This window comes from Lampris incognitus, chromosome 14, assembly GCF_029633865.1.
Source record: "Lampris incognitus isolate fLamInc1 chromosome 14, fLamInc1.hap2, whole genome shotgun sequence".
NCBI classification, from domain to species: domain Eukaryota; kingdom Metazoa; phylum Chordata; class Actinopteri; order Lampriformes; family Lampridae; genus Lampris; species Lampris incognitus.
Window position 1 is genome coordinate 3047595 of NC_079224.1, and position 24790 is coordinate 3072384.

At 56.8% G+C, this 24790-nt stretch overlaps 1 protein-coding gene across 1 annotated transcript in view; it reads right to left on the minus strand.

Annotated features, from left to right (window-relative positions):
• Window positions 1–22955, minus strand: part of blvra (biliverdin reductase A) — an 84754-nt gene extending 61799 nt beyond the window's left edge. Inside the window, exon 1 of the mRNA XM_056293174.1 lies at window positions 22776–22955. The gene's annotated coding sequence lies outside the window, so the exon portion shown is untranslated. The remainder of the gene's footprint in view (window positions 1–22775) is intronic.
• Between the last annotated feature and the right edge of the window lie 1835 nt (window positions 22956–24790).

The window sequence follows — 24790 nt, forward strand, 5'->3', positions numbered from 1 at the left end:
ATGAAATATTTCAGCTGAAAATCTTTATTTATTAGACAGAGGAATGTGTTTAGAGCAAAATAACCTAAGAATGATCAATGGAAATCAAAATCATTAGCCCATTAAGGTCTGGATTCAGAATCATACTCAAAATCAAAGTGGAAAATGAGAACATAGGCTGATCCAACTTCTGTGGAAATTCTTCCAAGACGATTCAAAATGAGGCTCAGTAGTGTGTGTGGCCTCCACGTGCCTGTATGCACTCTCTACAATGTCTGGGCATGCTCCTGATGAGACGACGGATGGTCTCCTGAGGGATCTCCTCCCAGACCTGGATCAGGGCATCAGTCAACTCCTGGACAGTCTGTGGTGCGATGGCGGATGGTACGAGACATGATGTCCCAGAAGTGCTTGATTGGATTCAGGTCTGGGGAACGTGCAGGCCAGTCCATAGCATCAATGCCCTCGACATACAGGAACTGCTGACACACTCTGGCCACATGAGGACGAGCATTGTCATGCATGAGCAGGAACCCAGGGCCCACTGCACCAGCATATGGTCTGACAATGGGTCTGAGGATCTCATCCCGGTACCTAATGGCAGTCATGGTACCTCTGGCTAGCACGTAGAGGTCTGTGCGGCCCTCCAAGGATATGCCTCCCCAGACCATCACTGACCCACCGCCAAACCGGTCATGCTGGAGGATGTTGCAGGCAGCAGAACGTTCTCCACAGCGTCTCCAGACTCTCTCACGTCTGTCACATGTGTTCAGTGTGAACCTGCTCTCATCTGTGAAGAGCACAGGGCGCCAATGGTGAATCTGCCAACCAAGATGTTCTCTGGCAAAGGTCAATCGGGCTGCACGGTGTTGGGCTGTGAGCACAGGCCCCAATTGTGGACGTCGGGCCCTCATACCATCCTCATGCATTCTGTTTCTCACTGTTTGAGCAGGAACCTGCACATTAGTGGCCTGTTGAAGGTCGTTTTGTAGGGCTCCGGCAGTGCTCCTCCTGTTCCTCCTTGCACAAAGGACCAGATAGCGGTCCTGCTGCGGGGTTGTTGTCCTCCTGCGGCCCCCTCCACGTCTCCTGGTGTACTGGCCTGTCTCCTGGTACCTCCTCCATGCTCTGGACACTGTGCTGGGAGACACATCAAATCTTCTTGCCACAGCACGCATTGATGTGCCATCCTGGATGAGCTGCACAACCTGAGCAACTTCTGTAGGTTGCAGATACCGCCTCATGCCACCTCTAGTGGTGAGGGCACTAGCAAAATGAAAAACTAACCAAAGATCGGCCAGAAAAGATGAGGGCAGGCAAATGGTCTGTGGCCACCACCTGCAAATCCATTCCTTTTATAGGGGTTGTCTTGCAAATTGTCTAATTTCCAATTTACCAACAGGTGAAACTGATTCACAAATCAGTGTTGCTTCCTAACTGGACAGGTTGATATCTCAAAAGTGTGATTGACTTGGAGCTACATTGCATTGCTTATGTGTTCCCTTTATTTTTTTGAGCAGTGTATAGCACGCAGATCGTGTAATTTATGACATTAAAATACGAGTACATATTTTATAAATTGACAAGGTGAGTGAATAACAATCAAATTGCTCTTAATGGTTTGAATGCAACTCATGTCTCAATATGTTGGCTTCATGAAAACAATCCAATAAGAGATGACTTCCAGCACACACAAATATGGCGTGTGACGAAAACCACACTGTACAACAGAGGATGAGCTATTACGCATGCACGACATCTACACCACTCCACTTATCCACCCACGCGTGCACACACATATACACACCCAGACACACACACACCATTCAGTCAGGCACAAAATTCACATTTTATGTCACTGGACTTGGTTTGGAGCTGCCGTCTTTCCAGTCACGCCCACAGTCACACCCTCAGTCACGCCCACAGTCACACCCTCAGTCACGCCCACAGTCACACCCTCAGCAATGTCCACACTAACACCCTCAGTCACGCCCACAGTTACACCCTCAGTCACGCCTACAGTCACACCCTCAGCCATGCCCAGTCACACCCACAGTCACGCCCAGTCACACCCTCAGTCACGCCCACAGTCATACCCTCAGTCACGCCCACAGTCACACCCTCAGCCATGTCCACACTAACACCCTCAGTCACGCCCACAGTTACACCCTCAGTCACGCCCACAGTTACACCCTCAGTCACGCCTACAGTCACACCCTCAGCCATGCCCAGTCACACCCACAGTCACGCCCAGTCACACCCTCAGTCACGCCCACAGTCACACCCTCAGTCACGCCCACAGTCACACCCTCAGCCATGTCCACACTAACACCCTCAGTCACGCCCACAGTTACACCCTCAGTCACGCCCACAGTCACACCCTCAGCCATGTCCACACTAACACCCTCAGTCACGCCCACAGTTACACCCTCAGTCACGCCTAGTCACAGCCTCAGCCATGCCCAGTCACACCCACAGTCACGCCCAAAGTCACGCCCTCATTCACGCCCAGGGTCACACCCTCAGCCATGCCCACAGTCACACCCACAGTCACGCCCACAGTAACGCCCTCAGTAACGCCCTCAGTCACGCCCACAGTCACGCCCTCAGCCACGCCCACAGTCACACCCTCAGCCACGCCCACAGTCACGCCCTCAGTCACGCCCGCATCCACGCCCTTAGCCATGCCCACATTAACACCCTCAGTCACACACTCACTCATGCCCACATTAACGCCCGCACTCACGCTCTTAGTGACGCCCACAGTAACGCCCTGTCATGCCCACAGCCACGCTCTCAGTCATGCCCACAGTATCGCCCTCAGTCATGTCCACAGCCACGCTCTCAGTCATGCCCACAGTATCGCCCTCAGTCATGTCCACAGCCACGCTCTCAGTCATGCCCACAGTAACGCCCTCAGTCATGCCCACAGCCACGCTCTCAGTCATGCCCACAGTCACACCCTCAGTCACGCCCTCAGCCATGCCCACAGTAGCACCCTCAGTCACGCCCACAGTCACACCCTCCGCCACGCCCTCCGTCACGCCCTCAGTCACGCCCACAGTCACACCCTCAGTCACGCCCAGTCACGCCCTCAGCCATGCCCACAGTAACACCCTCAGTCACGCCCACATTCACGCCCTCAGCCATGCCCACAGTAACACCCTCAGTCACGCCCACAGTAACGCCCTCAGTCATGTCCACAGCCACGCTCTCAGTCATGTCCACAGTAACGCCCTCAGTCATGCCCACAGTAACGCCCTCAGTCATGTCCACAGCCACGCTCTCAGTCATGCCCACAGTAACGCCCTCAGTCATGTCCACAGCCACGCTCTCAGTCATGCCCACAGTAACGCCCTCAGTCATGCCCACAGCCACGCTCTCAGTCATGCCCACAGTCACACCCTCAGTCACGCCCTCAGCCATGCCCACAGTAGCACCCTCAGTCACACCCTCAGTCATGGCCACAGTAACGCCCTCAGTCATGCCCACAGTAACGCCCTCAGTCATGTCCACAGCCACGCTCTCAGTCATGCCCACAGTAATGCCCTCCGTCATGCCCACAGCCACGCTCTCAGTCATGCCCACAGTAACGCCCTCAGTCATGCCCACAGTAACGCCCTCAGTCATGTCCACAGCCACGCTCTCAGTCATGTCCACAGCCACGCTCTCAGTCATGCCCACAGTAACGCCCTCAGTCATGCCCACAGCCACGCCCTCAGTCATGCCCACAGTAACGTCCTCAGTCATGTCCACAGTAACGCCCTCAGTCATGCCCACAGTAACGCCCTCAGTCATGCCCACAGTAACACCCTCAGTCATGTCCACAGTAACACCCTCAGTCATGTCCACAGTAACGCCCTCAGTCATGCCCACAGTAACGTCCTCAGTCATGTCCACAGTAACGCCCTCAGTCATGCCCACAGTAACGCCCTCAGTCATGCCCACAGTAACACCCTCAGTCACACCCTCAGTCATGTCCACAGTAACACCCTCAGTCATGTCCACAGTAACGCCCTCAGTCATGCCCACAGTAACGCCCTCAGTCATGCCCACAGTAACGTCCTCAGTCATGTCCACAGTAACGCCCTCAGTCATGCCCACAGTAACGCCCTCAGTCATGCCCACAGTAACACCCTCAGTCACACCCTCAGTCATGTCCACAGTAACACCCTCAGTCATGTCCACAGTAACGCCCTCAGTCATGCCCACAGTAACGCCCTCAGTCATGTCCACAGTAACGCCCTCAGTCATGCCCAAAGCCACGCCCTCAGTCATGTCCACAGCCACGCTCTCAGTCATGCCCACAGTAACGCCCTCAGTCATGCCCACAGTAACGCCCACAGTCATGTCCACAGTAACGCCCTCAGTCATGTCCACAGCCACGCTCTCAGTCATGCCCACAGTAACGCCCTCAGTCATGCCCACAGTAACGCCCTCAGTCATGTCCACAGTCATGCCCTCATTCACGCCCAGGGTCACACCCTCAGCCATGCCCACAGTCACACCCACAGTCACGCCCACAGTAACGCCCTCAGTCACGCCCTCAGTCACGCCCTCAGTCACGCCCTCAGCCACGCCCACAGTCACACCCTCAGTCACGCCCAATCAAGCCCTCAGCCATGCCCACAGTAACACCCTCAGTCACGCCCAGTCACACCCTCAGCCAAGCCCACAGTCACGCCCTCAGTCACGCCCGCAGTCACGCCCTCAGCCATGCCCACAGTAACACCCTCAGTCACACACTCACTCATGCCCACATTAACGCCCGCAGTCACGCTCTCAGTGACGCCCACAGTAACGCCCTGTCATGCCCACAGCCACGCTCTCAGTCATGCCCACAGTATCGCCCTCAGTCATGTCCACAGCCACGCTCTCAGTCATGCCCACAGTAACGCCCTCAGTCATGTCCACAGCCACGCTCTCAGTCATGCCCACAGTAACGCCCTCAGTCATGCCCACAGTCACACCCTCCGCCACGCCCTCCGCCACGCCCACAGTAACGCCCTCAGTCACGCCCACAGTCACGCCCTCATTCACGCCCACGGTCACACCCTCAGTCATGCCCACAGTCACACCCACAGTCACGCCCACAGTCACGCCCAGTCACGCCCTCAGCCATGCCCACAGTAACACCCTCAGTCACGCCCACAGTCACACCCTCAGCCACGCCCACAGTCACGCCCTCAGTCACGCCCGCATCCACGCCCTCAGCCATGCCCACATTAACACCCTAAGTCACACACTCACTCATGCCCACATTAACGCCCGCAGTCACGCTCTTAGTGACGCCCACAGTAACGCCCTGTCATGCCCACAGCCACGCTCTCAGTCATGCCCACAGTATCGCCCTCAGTCATGTCCACAGCCACGCTCTCAGTCATGCCCACAGTATCGCCCTCAGTCATGTCCACAGCCACGCTCTCAGTCATGCCCACAGTAACGCCCTCAGTCATGCCCACAGCCACGCTCTCAGTCATGCCCACAGTCACACCCTCAGTCACGCCCTCAGCCATGCCCACAGTAGCACCCTCAGTCACGCCCACAGTCACACCCTCCGCCACGCCCTCCGTCACGCCCACAGTCACGCCCACAGTCACACCCTCAGTCACGCCCAGTCACGCCCTCAGCCATGCCCACAGTAACACCATCAGTCACGCCCACATTCACGCCCTCAGCCATGCCCACAGTAACACCCTCAGTCACGCCCACAGTAACGCCCTCAGTCATGTCCACAGCCACGCTCTCAGTCATGTCCACAGTAACGCCCTCAGTCATGTCCACAGCCACGCTCTCAGTCATGCCCACAGTAACGCCCTCAGTCATGCCCACAGCCACGCTCTCAGTCATGCCCACAGTCACACCCTCAGTCACGCCCTCAGCCATGCCCACAGTAGCACCCTCAGTCACACCCTCAGTCATGGCCACAGTAACGCCCTCAGTCATGTCCACAGCCACACTCTCAGTCATGCCCACAGTAATGCCCTCCGTCATGCCCACAGCCACGCTCTCAGTCATGCCCACAGTAACGCCCTCAGTCATGCCCACAGTAACGCCCTCAGTCACGCCCTCAGTCATGTCCACAGTAACACCCTCAGTCATGTCCACAGTAACGCCCTCAGTCATGCCCACAGTAACGCCCTCAGTCATGTCCACAGTAACGCCCTCAGTCATGCCCACAGCCACGCCCTCAGTCATGTCCACAGCCACGCTCTCAGTCATGCCCACAGTAACGCCCTCAGTCATGCCCACAGTAACGCCCTCAGTCATGTCCACAGTAACGCCCTCAGTCATGTCCACAGCCACGCTCTCAGTCATGCCCACAGTAACGCCCTCAGTCATGCCCACAGTAACGCCCTCAGTCATGTCCACAGTAACGCCATCAGTCATGTCCACAGTAACGCCCTCAGTCATGTCCACAGTAACGCCCTCAGTCATGCCCACAGTAACGCCCTCAGTCATGCCCACAGTAACGCCCTCAGTCATGCCCACAGTAACGCCCTCAGTCATGTCCACAGCCACGCTCTCAGTCATGCCCACAATAACGCCCTCAGTCATGCCCACAGCCACGCTCTCAGTCATGCCCACAGTCACACCCTCAGTCACGCCGTCACGCCCTCAGCCATGCCCACAGTAACACCCTCAGTCACGCCCACAGTCACACCCTCCACCACGCCCTCCGTCACGCCCACATTAACGCCCTCAGTCACACCCACAGTCACACGCTCAGTCAAGCCCAGTCACGCCCTCAGCCATGCCCACAGTAACACCCTCAGTCACGCCCACAGTCACACCCTCAGTCACGCCCACAGTCACGCCCTCAGTCACGCCCGCAGTCACGCCCTGAGCCATGCCCACAGTAACACCCTCAGTCACACCCTCAGTCATGCCCACATTAACGCCCTCAGTCACGCCTACAATCACGCTCTCAGTGACGCCCAGAGTAACGCCCTCAGTCACACCCACAGTCACACGCTCAGTCAAGCCCAGTCACGCCCTCAGCCATGCCCACAGTAACACCCTCAGTCACGCCCACAGTCACACCCTCAGTCACGCCCAGTCACGCCCTCAGTCACGCCCGCAGTCACGCCCTCAGCCATGCCCACAGTAACACCCTCAGTCACACCCTCAGTCATGCCCACATTAACGCCCTCAGTCACGCCTACAATCACGCTCTCAGTGACGCCCACACTAACGCCCTCAGTCATGCCCACAGTTACACCCTCAGTCACGCCCACAGTTACACCCTCAGTCACGCCTACAGTCACAGCCTCAGCCATGCCCAGTCACACCCACAGTCACGCCCACAGTCACGCCCTCATTCACGCCCACGGTCACACCCTCAGCCATGCCCACAGTCACGCCCACAGTAACGCCCTCAGTCACACCCTCAGTCACGCCCACAGTCACACCCTCAGTCACGCCCAGTCAAGCCCTCAGCCATGCCCACAGTAACACCCTCAGTCACGCCCACAGTCACACCCTCAGCCACGCCCACAGTCACGCCCTCAGTCACGCCCTCAGCCATGCCCACAGTAACACCCTCAGTCACACACTCACTCATGCCCACATTAACGCCCGCAGTCACGCTCTCAGTGACGCCCACAGTAACGCCCTGTCATGCCCACAGCCACGCTCTCAGTCATGCCCACAGTAACGCCCTCAGTCATGCCCACAGTAACGCCCTCAGTCATGTCCACAGCCACGCTCTCAGTCATGCCCACAGTAACGCCCTCAGTCATGCCCACAGCCACGCTCTCAGTCATGCCCACAGTAACGCCCTCAGTCATGCCCACAGCCACGCTCTCAGTCATGCCCAGAGTCAGACCCTCAGTCACGCCCAGTCACGCCCTCAGCCATGCCCACAGTAACACCCTCAGTCACGCCCACAGTCACACCCTCCGTCACGCCCTCCGTCACGCCCACAGTAACGCCCTCAGTCACGCCCACAGTCACGCCCTCATTCACGCCCACGGTCACACCCTCAGTCATGCCCACATTAACACCCTCAGTCACACACTCACTCATGCCCACATTAACGCCCGCAGTCACGCTCTTAGTGACGCCCACAGTAACGCCCTGTCATGCCCACAGCCACGCTCTCAGTCATGCCCACAGTAACGCCCTCAGTCATGTCCACAGCCACGCTCTCAGTCATGCCCACAGTAACGCCCTCAGTCATGCCCACAGCCACGCTCTCAGTCATGCCCACAGTCAAACCCTCAGTCACGCCCACAGTCACACCCTCAGTTACGCCCAGTCACGCCCAGTCAAGCCCTCAGTCATGCCCACAGTAACGCCCTCAGTCATGCCCACAGTAACGCCCTCAGTCATGCCCACAGTAACGCCCTCAGTCATGTCAACAGCCACGCTCTCAGTCATGCCCACAATAACGCCCTCAGTCATGCCCACAGCCACGCTCTCAGTCATGCCCACAGTCACACCCTCAGTCACGCCGTCACGCCCTCAGCCATGCCCACAGTAACACCCTCAGTCACGCCCTCAGCCATGCCCACAGTAGCACCCTCAGTCACACCCTCAGTCATGGCCACAGTAACGCCCTCAGTCATGTCCACAGCCACGCTCTCAGTCATGCCCACAGTAATGCCCTCCGTCATGCCCACAGCCACGCTCTCAGTCATGCCCACAGTAACGCCCTCAGTCATGCCCACAGTAACGCCCTCAGTCATGTCCACAGCCACGCTCTCAGTCATGTCCACAGCCACGCTCTCAGTCATGCCCACAGTAACGCCCTCAGTCATGCCCACAGCCACGCCCTCAGTCATGCCCACAGTAACGCCCTCAGTCATGCCCACAGTAACGCCCTCAGTCATGCCCACAGCCACGCCCTCAGTCATGCCCACAGTAACGCCCTCAGTCATGCCCACAGTAACGCCCTCAGTCATGCCCACAGCCACGCCCTCAGTCATGCCCACAGTAACGCCCTCAGTCATGCCCACAGTAACGCCCTCAGTCATGCCCACAGCCACGCTCTCAGTCATGCCTACAGTCAAACCCTCAGTCACGCCCACAGTCACACCCTCAGTCACGCCCAGTCACGCCCAGTCAAGCCCTCAGTCATGCCCACAGTAACGCCCTCAGTCATGCCCACAGTAACGCCCTCAGTCATGCCCACAGTAACGCCCTCAGTCATGTCAACAGCCACGCTCTCAGTCATGCCCACAATAACGCCCTCAGTCATGCCCACAGCCACGCTCTCAGTCATGCCCACAGTCACACCCTCAGTCACGCCGTCACGCCCTCAGCCATGCCCACAGTAACACCCTCAGTCACGCCCTCAGCCATGCCCACAGTAGCACCCTCAGTCACACCCTCAGTCATGGCCACAGTAACGCCCTCAGTCATGTCCACAGCCACGCTCTCAGTCATGCCCACAGTAATGCCCTCCGTCATGCCCACAGCCACGCTCTCAGTCATGCCCACAGTAACGCCCTCAGTCATGCCCACAGTAACGCCCTCAGTCATGTCCACAGCCACGCTCTCAGTCATGTCCACAGCCACGCTCTCAGTCATGCCCACAGTAACGCCCTCAGTCATGCCCAGAGCCACGCCCTCAGTCATGCCCACAGTAACGCCCTCAGTCATGCCCACAGTAACGCCCTCAGTCATGCCCACAGTAACGTCCTCAGTCATGTCCACAGTAACGCCCTCAGTCATGCCCACAGTAACGCCCTCAGTCATGCCTACAGTAACACCCTCAGTCACGCCCTCAGTCATGTCCACAGTAACACCCTCAGTCATGTCCACAGTAACGCCCTCAGTCATGCCCACAGTAACGCCCTCAGTCATGTCCACAGTAACGCCCTCAGTCATGCCCACAGCCACGCCCTCAGTCATGTCCACAGCCACGCTCTCAGTCATGCCCACAGTAACGCCCTCAGTCATGCCCACAGTAACGCCCTCAGTCATGTCCACAGTAACGCCCTCAGTCATGTCCACAGCCACGCTCTCAGTCATGCCCACAGTAACGCCCTCAGTCATGCCCACAGTAACGCCCTCAGTCATGTCCACAGTAACGCCATCAGTCATGTCCACAGTAACGCCCTCAGTCATGTCCACAGTAACGCCCTCAGTCATGTCCACAGTAACGCCCTCAGTCATGCCCACAGTAACGCCCTCAGTCATGCCCACAGTAACGCCCTCAGTCATGCCCACAGTAACGCCCTCAGTCATGTCCACAGCCACGCTCTCAGTCATGCCCACAATAACGCCCTCAGTCATGCCCACAGCCACGCTCTCAGTCATGCCCACAGTCACACCCTCAGTCACGCCGTCACGCCCTCAGCCATGCCCACAGTAACACCCTCAGTCACGCCCACAGTCACACCCTCCACCACGCCCTCCGTCACGCCCACATTAACGCCCTCAGTCACACCCACAGTCACACGCTCAGTCAAGCCCAGTCACGCCCTCAGCCATGCCCACAGTAACACCCTCAGTCACGCCCACAGTCACACCCTCAGTCACGCCCACAGTCACGCCCTCAGTCACGCCCGCAGTCACGCCCTGAGCCATGCCCACAGTAACACCCTCAGTCACACCCTCAGTCATGCCCACATTAACGCCCTCAGTCACGCCTACAATCACGCTCTCAGTGACGCCCAGAGTAATGCCCTCAGTCACACCCACAGTCACACGCTCAGTCAAGCCCAGTCACGCCCTCAGCCATGCCCACAGTAACACCCTCAGTCACGCCCACAGTCACACCCTCAGTCACGCCCAGTCACGCCCTCAGTCACGCCCGCAGTCACGCCCTCAGCCATGCCCACAGTAACACCCTCAGTCACACCCTCAGTCATGCCCACATTAACGCCCTCAGTCACGCCTACAATCACGCTCTCAGTGACGCCCACACTAACGCCCTCAGTCATGCCCACAGTTACACCCTCAGTCACGCCTACAGTCACAGCCTCAGCCATGCCCAGTCACACCCACAGTCACGCCCACAGTCACGCCCTCATTCACGCCCACGGTCACACCCTCAGCCATGCCCACAGTCACACCCACAGTCACGCCCACAGTAACGCCCTCAGTCACACCCTCAGTCACGCCCACAGTCACACCCTCAGTCACGCCCAGTCAAGCCCTCAGCCATGCCCACAGTAACACCCTCAGTCACGCCCAGTCACACCCTCAGCCACGCCCACAGTCACGCCCTCAGTCACGCCCGCAGTCACGCCCTCAGCCATGCCCACAGTAACACCCTCAGTCACACACTCACTCATGCCCACATTAACGCCCGCAGTCACGCTCTCAGTGACGCCCACAGTAACGCCCTGTCATGCCCACAGCCACGCTCTCAGTCATGCCCACAGTAACGCCCTCAGTCATGCCCACAGTAACGCCCTCAGTCATGTCCACAGCCACGCTCTCAGTCATGCCCACAGTAACGCCCTCAGTCATGCCCACAGCCACGCTCTCAGTCATGCCCACAGTAACGCCCTCAGTCATGCCCACAGCCACGCTCTCAGTCATGCCCAGAGTCAGACCCTCAGTCACGCCCAGTCACGCCCTCAGCCATGCCCACAGTAACACCCTCAGTCACGCCCACAGTCACACCCTCCGTCACGCCCTCCGTCACGCCCACAGTAACGCCCTCAGTCACGCCCACAGTCACGCCCTCATTCACGCCCACGGTCACACCCTCAGTCATGCCCACATTAACACCCTCAGTCACACACTCACTCATGCCCACATTAACGCCCGCAGTCACGCTCTTAGTGACGCCCACAGTAACGCCCTGTCATGCCCACAGCCACGCTCTCAGTCATGCCCACAGTAACGCCCTCAGTCATGTCCACAGCCACGCTCTCAGTCATGCCCACAGTAACGCCCTCAGTCATGCCCACAGCCACGCTCTCAGTCATGCCCACAGTCAAACCCTCAGTCACGCCCACAGTCACACCCTCAGTCACGCCCAGTCACGCCCAGTCAAGCCCTCAGTCATGCCCACAGTAACGCCCTGAGTCATGCCCACAGTAACGCCCTCAGTCATGCCCACAGTAACGCCCTCAGTCATGTCAACAGCCACGCTCTCAGTCATGCCCACAATAACGCCCTCAGTCATGCCCACAGTAACGCCCTCAGTCATGCCCACAGTAACGCCCTCAGTCATGTCAACAGCCACGCTCTCAGTCATGTCAACAGCCACGCTCTCAGTCATGCCCACAATAACGCCCTCAGTCATGCCCACAGTAACGCCCTCAGTCATGCCCACAGTATCGCCCTCAGTCATGCCCACAGTAACGCCCTCAGTCATGCCCACAGTAACGCCCTCAGTCATGTCAACAGCCACGCTCTCAGTCATGCCCACAATAACGCCCTCAGTCATGCCCACAGCCACGCTCTCAGTCATGCCCACAGTCACACCCTCAGTCACGCCGTCACGCCCTCAGCCATGCCCACAGTAACACCCTCAGTCACGCCCACAGTCACACCCTCCACCACGCCCTCCGTCACGCCCACATTAACGCCCTCAGTCACACCCACAGTCACACGCTCAGTCAAGCCCAGTCACGCCCTCAGCCATGCCCACAGTAACACCCTCAGTCACGCCCACAGTCACACCCTCAGTCACGCCCAGTCACGCCCTCAGTCACGCCCTCAGCCATGCCCACAGTAACACCCTCAGTCACACCCTCAGTCATGCCCACATTAACGCCCTCAGTCACGCCTACAATCACGCTCTCAGTGACGCCCACACTAACGCCCTCAGTCATGCCCACAGTTACACCCTCAGTCACGCCCACAGTTACACCCTCAGTCACGCCTACAGTCACAGCCTCAGCCATGCCCAGTCACACCCACAGTCACGCCCACAGTCACGCCCTCATTCACGCCCACGGTCACACCCTCAGCCATGCCCACAGTCACACCCACAGTCACGCCCACAGTAACGCCCTCAGTCACGCCCTCAGCCACGCCCACAGTCACACCCTCAGTCACGCCCAGTCAAGCCCTCAGCCATGCCCACAGTAACACCCTCAGTCACGCCCACAGTCACACCCTCAGCCACGCCCACAGTCACGCCCTCAGTCACGCCCGCAGTCACGCCCTCAGCCATGCCCACAGTAACACCCTCAGTCACACACTCACTCATGCCCACATTAACGCCCGCAGTCACGCTCTCAGTGACGCCCACAGTAACGCCCTGTCATGCCCACAGCCACGCTCTCAGTCATGCCCACAGTAACGCCCTCAGTCATGCCCACAGTAACGCCCTCAGTCATGTCCACAGCCACGCTCTCAGTCATGCCCACAGTAACGCCCTCAGTCATGCCCACAGTAACGCCCTCAGTCATGTCCACAGCCACGCCCTCAGTCATGCCCACAGTATCGCCCTCAGTCATGCCCACAGTAACGCCCTCAGTCATGTCCACAGCCACGCTCTCAGTTATGCCCACAGTAACGCCCTCAGTCATGCCCACAGCCACGCTCTCAGTCATGCCCAGAGTCAGACCCTCAGTCACGCCCAGTCACGCCCTCAGCCATGCCCACAGTAACACCCTCAGTCACGCCCACAGTCACACCCTCCGCCACGCCCTCCGTCACGCCCACAGTAACGCCCTCAGTCACGCCCACAGTCACGCCCTCATTCACGCCCACGGTCACACCCTCAGTCATGCCCAGAGTCACACCCACAGTCACGCCCACAGTCACGCCCTCAGTCACGCCCGCATCCACGCCCTCAGCCATGCCCACATTAACACCCTCAGTCACACACTCACTCATGCCCACATTAACGCCCGCAGTCACGCTCTTAGTGACGCCCACAGTAACGCCCTGTCATGCCCACAGCCACGCTCTCAGTCATGCCCACAGTAACGCCCTCAGTCATGTCCACAGCCACGCTCTCAGTCATGCCCACAGTAACGCCCTCAGTCATGCCCACAGCCACGCTCTCAGTCATGCCCACAGTCACACCCTCAGTCACGCCCTCAGCCATGCCCACAGTAGCACCCTCAGTCACGCCCACAGTCACACCCTCCGCCACGCCCTCCGTCACGCCCTCAGTCACACCCTCAGTCACGCCCAGTCACGCCCAGTCACGCCCTCAGCCATGCCCACAGTAACACCCTCAGTCACGCCCACATTCACGCCCTCAGCCATGCCCACAGTAACACCCTCAGTCACGCCCACAGTAACGCCCTCAGTCATGTCCACAGTAACGCCCTCAGTCATGCCCACAGTAACGCCCTCAGTCATGTCCACAGCCACGCTCTGTCATGCCCACAGTAACGCCCTCAGTCATGTCCACAGCCACGCTCTCAGTCATGCCCACAGTAACGCCCTCAGTCATGCCCACAGCCACGCTCTCAGTCATGCCCACAGTCACACCCTCAGTCACGCCCTCAGCCATGCCCACAGTAGCACCCTCAGTCACACCCTCAGTCATGCCCACATTAACGCCCTCAATCACGCCCACAGTAACGCCCTCAGTCATGCCCACAGTAACACCCTCAGTCATGCCCACAGTAACGCCCTCAGTCATGCCCACAGTAACGCCCTCAGTCATGTCCACAGCCACGCTCTCAGTCATGCCCACAGTAACGCCCTCCGTCATGCCCACAGCCACGCTCTCAGTCATGCCCACAGTCACACCCTCAGTCACGCCGTCACGCCCTGAGCCATGCCCACAGTAACACCCTCAGTCACGCCCACAGTCACACCCTCCACCACGCCCTCCGTCACGCCCACAGTAACGCCCTCAGTCACACCCACAGTCACACGCTCAGTCAAGCCCAGTCACGCCCTCAGCCATGCCCACAGTAACACCCTCAGTCACGCCCACAGTCACACCCTCAGTCACGCCCACAGTCACGCCCTCAGTCACGCCCGCAGTCACGCCCTCAGCCATGCCCACAGTAACACCCTCAGTCACACCCTCAGTCATGCCCACATTAACGCCCTCAGTCACGCCTACAATCACGCTCTCAGTGACGCCCACAGTAACACCCTCAGTCACGCCCACAGTAACGCCCTCAGTCATGTCCACAGTAACGCCCTCAGTCATGCCCACAGTAACGCCCTCAGTCATGTCCACAGCCACGCTCTCAGTCATGCCCACAGTAACGCCCTCAGTCATGTCCACAGCCACGCTCTCAGTCATGCCCACAGTAACGCCCTCAGTCATGCCCACAGCCACGCTCTCAGTCATGCCCACAGTCACACCCTCAGTCACGCCCTCAGCCATGCCCACAGTAGCACCCTCAGTCACACCCTCAGTCATGCCCACATTAACGCCCTCAGTCACGCCCACAGTAACGCCCTCAGTCATGCCCACAGTAACGCCCTCAGTCATGCCCACAGTAACGCCCTCAGTCATGTCCACAGCCACGCTCTCAGTCATGCCCACAGTAACGCCCTCAGTCATGCCAACAGCCACGCTCTCAGTCATGCCCACAGTCACATCCTCAGTCACGCCGTCACGCCCTCAGCCATGCCCACAGTAACACCCTCAGTCACGCCCACAGTCACACCCTCCACCACGCCCTCCGTCACGCCCACAGTAACGCCCTCAGTCACGCCCACAGTCACACGCTCAGTCAAGCCCAGTCACGCCCTCAGCCATGCCCACAGTAACACCCTCAGTCACGCCCACAGTCACACCCTCAGTCACGCCCACAGTCACGCCCTCAGTCACGCCCGCAGTCACGCCCTCAGCCATGCCCACAGTAACACCCTCAGTCACACCCTCAGTCATGCCCACATTAACGCCCTCAGTCACGCCTACAATCACGCTCTCAGTGACGCCCACAGTAACGCCCTCAGTCACACCCACAGTCACACGCTCAGTCAAGCCCAGTCACGCCCTCAGCCATGCCCACAGTAACACCCTCAGTCACGCCCACAGTCACACCCTCAGTCACGCCCACAGTCACGCCCTCAGTCACGCCCGCAGTCACGGCCTCAGCCATGCCCACAGTAACACCCTCAGTCACACCCTCAGTCATGCCCACATTAACGCCCTCAGTCACGCCTACAATCCCGCTCTCAGTGACGCCCACGGTCACACCCTCAGCCATGCCCACAGTAACACCCTCAGTCACACCCTCAGTCACGCCCACAGTTACACCCTCAGTCACGCCTACAGTTACAGCCTCAGCCATGCCCAGTCACACCCACAGTCACGCCCACAGTCACGCCCTCATTCACGCCCACGGTCACACCCTCAGCCATGCCCACAGTCACACCCACAGTCACGCCCACAGTAACATTCTCAGTCACGCCCACAGTCACGCCCTCAGTCACGCCCACAGTCACACCCTCAGTCACGCCCAGTCAAGCCCTCAGCCATGCCCACAGTAACACCCTCAGTCACGCCCACAGTCACACCTCCAGCCACGCCCACAGTCACGCCCTCAGTCACGCCCGCAGTCACGCCCTCAGCCATGCCCACAGTAACACCCTCAGTCACACACTCACTCATGCCCACATTAACGCCCGCAGTCACGCTCTCAGTGACGCCCACAGTAACGCCCTGTCATGCCCACAACCACGCTCTCAGTCATGCCCACAGTAACGCCCTCAGTCATGCCCACAGTAACGCCCTCAGTCATGTCCACAGCCACGCTCTCAGTCATGCCCACAGTAACGCCCTCAGTCATGCCCACAGCCACGCTCTCAGTCATGCCCACAGTAACGCCCTCAGTCATGTCCACAGCCACGCTCTCAGTCATGCCCACAGTAACGCCCTCAGTCATGCCCACAGCCACGCTCTCAGTCATGCCCACAGTCACACCCTCCACCACGCCCTCCGTCACGCCCACAGTAACGCCCTCAGTCACGCCCACAGTCACGCCCTCATTCACGCCCACGGTCACACCCTCAGTCATGCCCACAGTCACACCCAGAGTCACGCCCACAGTCACGCCCTCAGTCACGCCCACAGTCACGCCCTCAGTAACGCCCAGTCACACCCTCAGTCACGCCCAGTCACGCCCTCAGCCATGCCCACAGTAACACCCTCAGTCACGCCCACAGTCACACCCTCAGCCACGCCCACAGTCACGCCCTCAGTCACGCCCGCATTCACGCCCTCAGCCATGCCCACATTAACACCCTCAGTCACACACTCACTCATGCCCACATTAACGCCCGCAGTCACGCTCTTAGTGACGCCCACAGTAACGCCCTGTCATGCCCACAGCCACGCTCTCAGTCATGCCCACAGTATCGCCCTCAGTCATGTCCACAGCCACGCTCTCAGTCATGCCCACAGTAACGCCCTCAGTCATGCCCACAGCCACGCTCTCAGTCATGCCCACAGTCACACCCTCAGTCACGCCCTCAGCCATGCCCACAGTAGCACCCTCAGTCACGCCCACAGTCACACCCTCCACCACGCCCTCCGTCACGCCCTCAGTCACGCCCACAGTCACACCCACAGTCACACCCAGTCACGCCCAGTCACGCCCTCAGCCATGCCCACAGTAACACCCTCAGTTACGCCCACAGTCACGCCCTCAGCCATGCCCACAGTAACACCCTCAGTCACGCCCACAGTAACGCCCTCAGTCATGCCCACAGTAACGCCCTCAGTCATGTCCACAGTAACGCCCAGAGTCATGCCCACAGTACAGCCCTCAGTCATGTCCACAGCCACGCTCTCAGTCATGCCCACAGTAACGCCCTCAGTCATGTCCACAGCCACGCTCTCAGTCATGCCCACAGTAACGCCCTCAGTCATGCCCACAGCCACGCTCTCAGTCATGCCCAGAGTCACACCCTCAGTCACGCCCTCAGCCACGCCCACAGTAGCACCCTCAGTCACACCCTCAGTCATGCCCACATTAACGCCCTCAGTCACGCCCACAGTAACGCCCTCAGTCATGCCCACAGTAACGCCCTCAGTCATGTCCACAGCCACGCTCTCAGTCATGCCCACAGTAACGCCCTCAGTCATGCCCACAGCCACTCTCTCAGTCATGCCCACAGTCACACCCTCAGTCACGCCCAGTCACGCCCTCAGCCATGCCCACAGTAACACCCTCAGTCACGCCCACAGTCACACCCTCAGTCACGCCCACAGTCACGCCCTCAGTCACGCTCTCAGCCATGCCCACAGTAACACCCTCAGTCACACCCTCAGTCATGCCCACATTAACGCCCTCAGTCATGTCCACAGTAACGCCCTCAGTCATGCCCACAGTAACGCCCTCAGTCATGCCCACAGTAACGCCCTCAGTCATGCCCTCAGTCATGTCCACAGCCACGCTCTCAGTCATGGCCACAGTAACGCCCTCAGTCATGCCCACAGTAACGCCCTCAGTCATGTCCACAGTAACGCCCTCAGTCATGCCCACAGTAACGCCCTCAGTCATGCCCACAGTAACGCCCTCAGTCATGTCCACAGCCACGCTCTCAGTCATGCCCATAGTCACGCCCTCAGCCATGCCCACAGTAACACCCTCAGTCACGCCCACAGTAACGCCCTCAGTCATGCCCACAGTAACGCCCTCAGTCATGTCCACAGTAACGCCCTCAGTCATGCCCACAGTACAGCCCTCAGTCATGTCCACAGCCACGCTCTCAGTCATGCCCACAGTAACGCCCTCAGTCATGTCCACAGCCACGCTCTCAGTCATGCCCACAGTAACGCCCTCAGTCATGCCCACAGCCACGCTCTCAGTCATGCCCAGAGTCACACCCTCAGTCACGCCCTCAGCCACGCCCACAGTAGCACCCTCAGTCACACCCTCAGTCATGCCCACATTAACGCCCTCAGTCACGCCCACAGTAACGCCCTCAGTCATGCCCACAGTAACGCCCTCAGTCATGTCCACAGCCACGCTCTCAGTCATGCCCACAGTAACGCCCTCAGTCATGCCCACAGCCACTCTCTCAGTCATGCCCACAGTCACACCCTCAGTCACGCCCAGTCACGCCCTCAGCCATGCCCACAGTAACACCCTCAGTCACGCCCACAGTCAAACCCTCAGTCACGCCCACAGTCACGCCCTCAGTCACGCCCTCAGTCACGCTCTCAGCCATGCCCACAGTAACGCCCTCAGTCATGCCCTCAGTCATGTCCACAGCCACGCTCTCAGTCATGGCCACAGTAACGCCCTCAGTCATGCCCACAGTAACGCCCTCAGTCATGTCCACAGTAACGCCCTCAGTCATGCCCACAGTAACGCCCTCAGTCATGCCCACAGTAACGCCCTCAGTCATGTCCACAGCCACGCTCTCAGTCATGCCCACAGTAACGCCCTCAGTCATGTCCACAGTAACGCCCTCAGTCATGCCCACAGTAACGCCCTCAGTCATGCCCACAGTAACGCCCTCAGTCATGCCCACAGTAACGCCCTCAGTCATGCCCACAGTAACGCCCTCAGTCATGCCCACAGTAACGCCCTCAGTCATGCCCACAGTAACGCCCTCAGTCATGCCCACAGTAACGCCCTCAGTCATGTCCACAGTAACGCCCTCAGTCATGTCCACAGCCACACTCTCAGTCATGCCCACAGTAACACCCTCAGTCACACCCTCAGTCATGTCCACAGTAACGCCCTCAGTCATGCCCACAGTAACGCCCTCAGTCATGTCCACAGTAACGCCCTCAGTCATGCCCACAGTAACGCCCTCAGTCATGTCCACAGCCACGCTCTCAGTCATGCCCACAGTAACGCCCTCAGTCATGCCCACAGCCACGCTCTCAGTCATGCCCACAGTAACGCCCTCAGTCATGCCCACAGTAACGCCCTCAGTCATGCCCACAGTAACGCCCTCAGTCATGCCCACAGCCACGCTCTCAGTCATGCCCACAGTAGCGCCCTCAGTCATGTCCACAGCCACGCTCTCAGTCATGCCCACAGTAACGCCCTCAGTCATGCCCACAGCCACGTTCTCAGTCATGCCCACAGTCATACTCTCAGTCACGCCCAGCCACGCCCTCAGCCATGCCCACAGTAACACCCTCAGTCACGCCCACAGTAACGCCTTCCGCCACGCCCACAGTCACGCCCTCCGTCACACCCTCAGTCACGCCCACAGTCACACCCACAGTCACGCCCTCAGCCATGCCCACAGTAACACCCTCAGTCACACCCTCAGTCATGTCCACAGTAACGCCCTCAGTCATGTCCACAGTAACGCCCTCAGTCATGCCGACAGTAACGCCCTCAGTCATGTCCACAGTAACGCCCTCAGTCATGCCCACAGCCACGCCCTCAGTCATGTCCACAGCCACGCTATCAGTCATGCCCACAGTAACGCCCTCAGTCATGCCCACAGTAACGCCCTCAGTCATGTCCACAGTAACGCCCTCAGTCATGTCCACAGTAACGCCCTCAGTCATGCCCACAGCCACGCTCTCAGTCATGCCCACAGTAACGCCCTCAGTCATGCCCACAGTAACGCCCTCAGTCATGTCCACAGTAACGCCCTCAGTCATGTCCACAGTAACGCCCTCAGTCATGTCCACAGTAACGCCCTCAGTCATGTCCACAGCCACGCTCTCAGTCATGCCCACAGTAACGCCCTCAGTCATGTCCACAGTAACGCCCTCAGTCATGCCCACAGTAACGCCCTCAGTCATGCCCACAGTAACGCCCTCAGTCATGCCCACAGTAACGCCCTCAGTCATGCCCACAGTAACGCCCTCAGTCATGCGCACAGTGATCTCACCGTTTCGTTCACTACCCAAAGTTCATAACCATAGGTGAGGGTTGGAACGAAGACTGGCTGGTAAATTGAGAGTTCAGCTCAGCCCAGCTCAGCTCGCTCTTCACCACAATGGTCCGGTACAACGTCCACATTACTACTGATGCTGCACCAATCCGCCTGTCAATATCCCGCTCCATCCTACCCTCACTCGTGAACAAGACCCCGAGATAATTGAACTCCTTCACTTGAGGCAACAACTCATCCCCAACCCGGAGGGAGCAATCCGCCATTTTCCGGTAGAGAACCACGGTCTCAGACTTGGAGGTGCTGACTCTCATCGCGGCCATGTGCGTGCTGGAGGTCGCGTTCTGATGAAGCAACAAAACCACATCATCTGCGAAGAGCAGAGATGCAATTCTGAGGTTCCCAAAACGGACCCACTCCTCACCTTGGCTGCGCCTTGAGATCCTGTCCATGAATATCACGAACAGAACCGGAGACAATTTAGATCCCCTGTTCCTAAGCAGTTACAGACCAATATCCAAATAGCATGTTTTATCTAAGGTTCTGCAGAGAGTAATTTCATTTCAATTGAATTATTTTATGAACACTAACTGTTTTTAAGTTTCCCGTCTGGTTTTAGAGCACGTCATAGTACTGAGACGGTTCTAGTTAAGGTCACTACTGACCTACTGCTGACTGCAGACAAAGGTGACTGCTGGATTTTAGTTCTTTCACCACATCCTCTTACAGTGCTTAGAGACGGGTTGGCATCACGGGCTCGGCTCTTAGCCTATGATGATGTTAGTAGAACGGGGATTAATTGGATCCTTTGCTGTCATGGGCAACTTCCATGTTTTATTAGCAGTGGTGCTGAGACTCCATCATCCAACATTAAACCGCTTTAATAAGAGCCATTTAGTGATAGAAGCTACAAAACCTGAGCATGTAGTTCTGAAACTACATGAACGTATGTGATATTAATGCGATGCTGATGGGATAAAGTAATAATGGAATTCAGATAATAATTCATGTAATAACACTGTAATTACATGACACAGATGGGTTATTTTAGCTTATTCCTCCTTAATACACACATACACATACACATACACACACACACACACACACACACACACACACACACACACGCTACAGTGTGTGTGTGTGCAGGCATGCGGGGTGAGAGGGGGTGGATACGTGGGTGGTGTAGAGATCCTGCATGCTTAATAGTGCACCTTCTAATGTGCGCCATATTCACCACCATGTCTGCATGTGATGACAGTCACAATGTGGGTCCAAGCCATAATTGGACTCTTTTCATTCCGAACCTTAATTATTTGATTTAACTCTCCATCCAAGCATTTACCCTGTTAATCCACTCCACACTTACTCACTAACTCACCTCTAAGCCAAACATGTTTTCTCACTTTATAATGTAAACATTGACGTGTGATGTGGGCATCCGGCTGGCGTAGCGGCCTTGTCCGTTACCAACCAACACGGGGATCGCCGGTTCGAATCCCCGTGTTACCTCCGGCTTGGTCGGGCGTCCCTACAGACACAGTAGGCTGTGTCTGCGGGTGGGAAGCCGGATGTGGGTATATGTCTTGGTCGCTGCACTAGCGCCTCCTCTGGTCGGTCGGGGCACCTGTGCGGGGGGGGGGAGGGAATAGCGTGATCCTCCCACGCGCTACGTCCCCCTGGTGAAACTCCTCACTGTCAGGTGAAAAGAAGCGGCTGGCGACTCCACATGTGTCGGAGGAGGCATGTGGTAGTCTGCAGCCCTCCCCGAATCGGCAGAGGGGGTGGAGCAGAGACCGGGACGTCTCGGAAGAGTGGGGTAATTGGCCGGGTACAATTGGGGAGAAAAAACAAATAACAAGCAAACTGGCGAGTAATGTTGCCGCAACGTGTGCGGAAGGGTTGTTGCGCTGTCCAGCAGTCATGCTGCACGCTGCCTCCTGAAACCCTCTTAACGCAGGACCGCCCACCTCTTACAAGCCCTGTCTGCTGACCGCCCGGAACAGCCTGATATCTGCCCGCTATCTCCCACACCGCAGCCCCGCCCGCCCGCCCGCCCGCACACAACGCCCTCTGCCGGCTGAGTGAATATCAACCGAATGTCCAACCTTTCTAAACGCGCCTCCCTCGTCGGCTCTCCTCACCTGCTGTTACACCGAGAAGCTACCACACGACTACCCGAACTGCAGGACGTCTTCAGGGTGGCAGGGAATTAAAACGGTTGCTTTTTACACGTTTCCAAGGCGTCTTAACGGTCACGCGGAGGACCCTCGGCTTCTCTGCAGTCCCAGTGGAGGGGTGGTACAGCCGGGCTGCAGCTAATGTTAAGCCCACATCGAAGAATAAGACGGGTGCTGTTGATACTCAGTTCGGCTGAAACGTCCCGTTTAAACGTGTGTTTCTCCCCGGCTCAACACGTCATCACGTAAACACGTCGTCCCGTAAACACGTCATCACGTAAACACGTCGTCCCGTAAACACGTCATCACGTAAACACGTCGTCCCTCCGGCAGGACTTCACAGACCTCAGGGATCGTGAACACGCCTTTCAAACGCTACAGCTGACTAACAGAACAGAACAGAACAGAACAGTACAGTACAGTACAGAACAGTAGAGAACAGAACAGAACAGAACAGAACAGCCACCAACGGCCGGCTGACGGGACTCCCGAGAGGTCACATATGGGGCTAAAGGAAACAACCCAAACAAGTTCAAGCCCTTTTTTTTAAATGTACATCTGACTTTAACAAATTCTCACAATGAAAGCATAAAAATTACCGTACCTTCTTTGTCTTCTGCGTCTTCTTCTTCTGCTTCTTCTGCTTCTTCTTCTTCTGCTTCTTCTTCTTCTTCTTCTTCTGCTGCTTCTTCTTCTGCTTCTTCTGCTTCTTCTTCTTCTTCTGCTTCTTCCCTCCTCTGTAAAGGTCTATGACATGGTAATGGGTGTGGTCCCTATACAGCTCCAGATGATGGTCTCACAGTGTCTTATCTACCCCTCTGTCAGCCCCACGCTTCGCCCCTTAATGATTGACAACTTAAAATGTGACGACAGAACCTGCAGTAATCTCTTTATCAGAAACTCTCTGTTGAGGATACGCTATCCTCACCCTTTAAGAAGGGATTATATTTTAGACATGTGCTCACATGTGAATGCCCATAAAATTAGAAAAAGGTACATTTCATTCCCCCCCCAAAGCCAAAGCCAAAGAGGTCCACTTCAAGATGTTTAATGATATTTACCCCTCCAGTGAATGTATATGATTCAACTTTAACGTAGACTGTGCTTCTTGTCAATTCTGCAAGACAGACATAGAACCCACCGATCATTTATTGTTCCACGGTGACATTGCTTACTATAAGTGTTGCTATGACTTGTATGTGTGGATGAAGTCAAGCATTGGTGCTCCACCGCCACTTCTTCTGGGAAGTGTCAGATTTGGACCGTTTATGGAGGATAAAAGTATAGGATTCCTCTTGAATAATGTGATTATTTTGGCAAAATATTTCATACACAAATGTAAATATTGCAAAACGCACCCCCGTTCAGCAGCCTTTAAAACCCAATTAGTAACTTTGTCCAAATCTCTAAAATGTATGAAAAACAGAAATGCCCAAAAATTATTCTTTGTATTTCAACAATTTGATGTAATTTATCTCCTGGAATATTGTATAGTCCTATTTTATTGTGTTTCTTTTTAATCTACTATTTCTGTTCCTTTGTTTGCTTCTCATGGTCTTTGACATGCGTGATGTGCTGTTCTTAGCTGCTCTGTTGTTTTAGAGTATACTGTGGTGACCCACATCTCTATAACGAGACACATTCACCTAGGCTTTGTTGGATGTGTCTGTACATCTGAACTCTTGATTAAAAAAACAAATTTTCTTCTTCTTCATCTTCTTCTTCTTCTTCTTCTTCTTCTTCTTCAAGAAGCGATATCCAATGCGATGATGAACTACGCCACTTATTGGATTAATGTTTTATTGCAAAATTAAGTTTTAACGACACAAAAATACACAGAATTGTTTGCCTACAACACAGCACTCCATACTCTACATCAGATACAGAAAAGGAAAAAGAAACCGCAAACTACAGCATGGGAAATGGGAGCCAGGGGTATCACGTCTGACATTACAAACTACTATGTAAAGAAGCTGGAC